General features: G+C 48.3%; 1 long non-coding RNA gene across 1 annotated transcript; it reads right to left on the bottom strand.

Annotated features, from left to right (window-relative positions):
* Positions 1–3,095: 3,095 nt before the first annotated feature.
* LOC138398175 (uncharacterized) lies at positions 3,096–3,960 on the bottom strand. Its single transcript, XR_011235934.1, has 2 exons — positions 3,910–3,960; positions 3,096–3,575 (listed from the first exon to the last, which is right to left on the bottom strand). It is a non-coding gene; the product is annotated as an uncharacterized lncRNA (long non-coding RNA).
* Positions 3,961–4,671: the final 711 nt, after the last annotated feature.

Here is a 4,671-nt window from a genome sequence, read left to right as displayed (position 1 = left end):
GGTGGGAGTATCAGAGGGAAGGCAAGGCCCTGAGTAAGTCATCTTTTAAAACAGATTTTGCGGTATGATGGTGCTATCTATTAAATGGCAATGTGATGGGGAAGGTCAGCAACTCCATGATGCTGGGGATGTGCTCTGAGCCTGGCCCCGGGGTGGGGCACCAAGGAGTTTACAAAAGCAACAAGAAATATTTAAAAGGCTCTAGATACTGTCACTCATTTCTGACAATTCTCAGCGTGGCTTTGAGGTTCCCTGACTTTCTTTGGCGCATCCCACTTGGCCAGGTATATAATACTAAAACAGACTAGCAATGAAGGGTAGCAGGCTGGCGGTGGCTCCCACCAAGGCTTGCCAGGATGCCAAGCAGGTGGCAACTCCCTGGAGATCACTTAACTAGGAGGCCAGCAAGAGGAGCTCTGCGGAACTTTCTGAAATTGCTCCACCCGATCTGTCACCCTCTGCAGTCCTGGCCCTTTTCCCAGTGTGGCCCACCTGCTCCCTACCTCCCAAGTAGGGGCTGCCAGCACCTTCACCCTCTGTTCAATTTCAGTCTAGCCCGCAGGTTGCTAATGTTGTATTAGCAATATACTTGGTGCATATTTTGTTTATTCCATATTTTTGAGGAGCATGGGTATGTGAGCTTTAATAGTTTTTAATGAGAAAATATTTAACCCATGCTTGACCAATAATAATACTGCTAACCAACATTGAACTTTGTTATAGACTGAATTGTGTTCCTTCAAAATTTATGTGTTGAGACCCTAACCCCTACAGTGACTGTATTTAGAAATAGGGCCTTTAAAAGGGTAATTAAGGCTAAATGAGGTAGAAATGGTGGGGTCCTAATCCGACAGGACTGGTGTCTTTCTAGGAGAGGAAGAGGCCCCAGGAGTGAATGTGCACAGAGAACAGGCCACGTGAGGACCCAGCAAGAAGTTGGCCAACTGCAAACCAAGGAGAAAGGCCTCAGCAGAAACGAAATTCGCCAACTTCCAGCCTCTAGAATGGTGAGAATAAATTTCTGTTGTTTACCTAGACTATGGTATTTTGTCATGGCAGCCCCAGCAGACTGATACAAGCCTAACCTGCACACTTGATCCTGCTAAGTGCCTTACGTACATTATTTCATTTAATCTTTTAAACAAGTCTATGTGATTATCCCCAATTTACAGATGAGGAAACAGTGGTAAAATGAATAAGTGCTGGGATTTGAACTCACATCTGCTGAATGCAAAACACTGCATGTAAGTTTGACACTAGATGGTTCTAAAGGAAGCGTGTGGCCCAGGCTGCTCTCAGAGAGAGGGCCTGGGACTGTAGCAGGTGTACTCCATGGAAAATCGAAAGACCCAGGTTCTGGCCCTGACTCTGCCACTGACTGAGAAACTGTAGTGGGTTGAAAGGTGGTCCCCCAAAAGATATGTCAGTGTCCTAATCGCTAGAACCTGTGACTATCACCTTATATGGTAAAAGAGTGAATATGACCGCATATGGCAAAAGATGTGATTAAGATTTTGAGAGGAGGAGCTTATTGTGGTTTATCTAGGTGGGACCAAAATGCCATCAGAAGTGTCATAAGAAAGAGACAAAAGGAGATAACACAGACAGAAGAGAAGACAGCCACACGGAGGGGAAGGCAATGTGAAGACAGAGCAGGAAGAGATGTAGCCACAAGCCAAGGAATGCCGGCAGCCCCTGGAAGCGAGACTAGGCAAGGAAGAAGCCTTTCCCAGGGCCACCAGAGGGAGCATGGCTCTGCCAACACCTTGATTTGGGACTTCTGGCCTTCGGAACTGTGAGAGAATAAACTCCTATTGTTTAAGCCACCCTGTTTGTGGTACTTTATTACAACAGTCATAGCAAACTAATATAGAGACTTTGGACACATCAGTTACTCCTCTGTGAAATAAGCATGTTGGTTTCAGCTTGGGTGCTTGGTTGCTGCGCTGGAATCGCCCACTATTAGAGTCACCAAAACTTTAAAAAGTTTTGAGGTTTGAGCATCACCCCAAGGTAACTGAAGCAAAACCACTTGGGTGTGGGCTCAGAAAACAGAAATTGCAAAGCCCTCCAGGTGATTCTAGCGGTGCCCAGGGGACAGCCCCCTGGTTTATGTCTAGACCCTGAAGGCTCCAAGCGTTTGTGATTCTCACGGAATGGCATTTCCTGTCATCACCTTCTCCCAAAGCCTCTAGAAACAGTGTGAACTCTTGGGCAGGGAAAGAACGGGGACTTTCTGGAATAGAAATGGATGGCAAGGGAGTCCTCCCAGGATGGCAGAGGGGAATGGAGGATTTAGGGAGAGAAGGAAGAGGCCAGCAGGGCAGCAAGTGGAAATGAAACGGCCTGGGAGGTCCGGGGAGCCTTCAATAACATGGCCTGGACAGGGGAGAGCGCAGGGGCTGCGGCCCGGGGAGGCACCTGTGAAAATAGCAAATACTTGAGCCGGAGACGGTACACATCCTGCCCGGGCTCCTGCAGGTTTCCCGCAGAGAAAGGATCATAGGGCCAGGGTGATGTGTCTCCCACGATGTCAGCGTCCCAAGGGCCCGTCAGGAATTTGACAGGGGAACCCGCTCAGGGGCTGCAGTGACATCTGAGAAAGGCACATGAGAGAGACAGGGGGAGCGATAGGCAGATCATCGTTCCCAAAGATACGGCTTTGACCGCTGCGCCCTCCTGCCTGCAGGCTCTGGCAGACCCTGACAAGCCCAGAAGGTTCCCTAAAACAGAGGGGAGGGAGGGGTGCGGGCGGGGGAGGGTCTCTGCGGCGCCACCATCTCTCTCCTCCACCACGCAGCTGACGGACACTTGAGAACTTTCCTTCCCAAGCCTGTATCCTGCTGGTTCAGGGCAAAGTGTGCAGCTTTCCCACCAGGATCAGTGAGGAAATGGCCTGGTTTGGACTCCAACAGACTGATTTGTTTTCCCAACAAGGCCTCAGCTCAGTTCAGCGAGCCCCGGCCCGCGATGCCCGTTTTTCCAGGGCGCCTCTCCCTCCCCACCTCCCTGCTCTGAGAACACATCACCTAGTGTCTGTAAGGCTTCTGCTTCTTGTTTGACATCCCTTATTTACAAAGCAAACAGAATGTTCCTTTTAACACACATCATGCTAAGTTTATTAATGCAGAAAACAATCCCAGGGGGCCGACCCAGGGGACCCTTGAAACCTGCCAGCACAAACTCTTCAAACGCTCAGCCCGTCAGATCCTCCAGGACAATATTTCACACAATGGAGTAAAAATAATATTTTTCTTTGGCCCTTTCCAGCCGCTTTTGGGGCGAGCAGACAGAAATTATTTTCTTACTCTGCTCCCAGAGCAGAAATCTGGACGAAGCTGCGTTTATTTGTTTAACACAATGATTTCATCCTAAATGTCTCGACAGCAAATAGTTGGTGGTTTAATAAAGGGCCTTTGAAAGGAGGCTGGAACTGGGGAAATGCGAGGCATGTGGCTCCCAGGGGCCCGTGGGCCATGGGCTGCTGAGGCTGGGTGCCTCTCCGCCTGCTGGAGAGCCCTGGGGTCGTGGCATGTTATTGCTCACTGATCAGGACAATTTGTGCTGCTGCCATCCTGCAGAAGGAAGGAGACTGACCTTTTGGTCACAAATGCCAGACCTTCCTCCAGACCAGCCCTGCCAAACGCAGACAGATATAACCCAAAAGCAGATACTCAAATCTGCGTGGAGAAAAGAGGCCCTTTGTATTTATTTCTGCCTTTCCCTGATTAAAAATTATGTCCCGTGTCAACCAGCCGTGTTGGCTGCTGTTCTGATGCCAGCCCAGAGTTCTGCAGCCAGGGCTCTGATTAGGGCGTGGGAGAGGGACCAGGGCCAGCTTTGGCACGACTCCCCCAAGGAGCACAGCCTAGTCAGCCAGGGCCAAAGCCCCCACCCCAGTCTTCCAACCTGCAATCAGAAGTGTCAACGAAAACTCAAAAAGACTCATTTGCGTTTTACTTCTCTTCTGAGGAAGAATTGTCAGGGGGAGTGAAATGGATGGAATAGAGCACAGAGGAAAAGAAGCAGCAGAAGGTGGTGAATGCACCATAACTGCCCAGGTGGCCTGGATCGTCAGAGTCCAGCCCCAAGGGAGGCCCCGAGAAGGGCAGCGAGGTGTCCGAGGGCACTCAGCTATTAGAGGCAGAGCCCTGGCTGCAACCAGGCATCTGAACTCCAGTGTGGAAGGGAAAGAGCCCAACCTAGCTTTACAGCTGACAAAACCAAAAGCTGAATTACCAGCCTCATTTTTGCCAACTGGGACTTGAATGGAACATCTGACTTGGGTCAAGGTGATTGGATCTGATTCAGTTCCTGATGATTTAGTTCCTGGAATAATTGATTCAGATCTGAATCAGTTACTGGACAGAACAGTGAAGAGGAGAATATGTTCACACACACACACAGTTATAGTTGCAATCATAAAAGTTATACTTATTCATTGAATATTATATAAGATATGCATAGAAATAAGACAACAAAAATTACTTATATTAATAATAATGTATTTCTGTTAACTTATTGGTATATCTCCTCTGGTCTTTTTATCTTGTTTCTACGTGCTTTTAAAATTTATTTATTTATTTACAAAATTAGGATCCTAACTGCTTTATTTTTTAAATTACTTAATTTGTGCTTAAGCAGCTCCCATATCATTAACAGTCTCTCTCA

The sequence above is a fragment of the Eulemur rufifrons genome, chromosome 17, assembly GCF_041146395.1.
Source record: "Eulemur rufifrons isolate Redbay chromosome 17, OSU_ERuf_1, whole genome shotgun sequence".
NCBI classification, from domain to species: Eukaryota; Metazoa; Chordata; class Mammalia; order Primates; family Lemuridae; genus Eulemur; species Eulemur rufifrons.
Note: the sequence above shows the minus strand (reverse complement) of the source record. Positions and strands in the feature narration are given on the sequence as shown.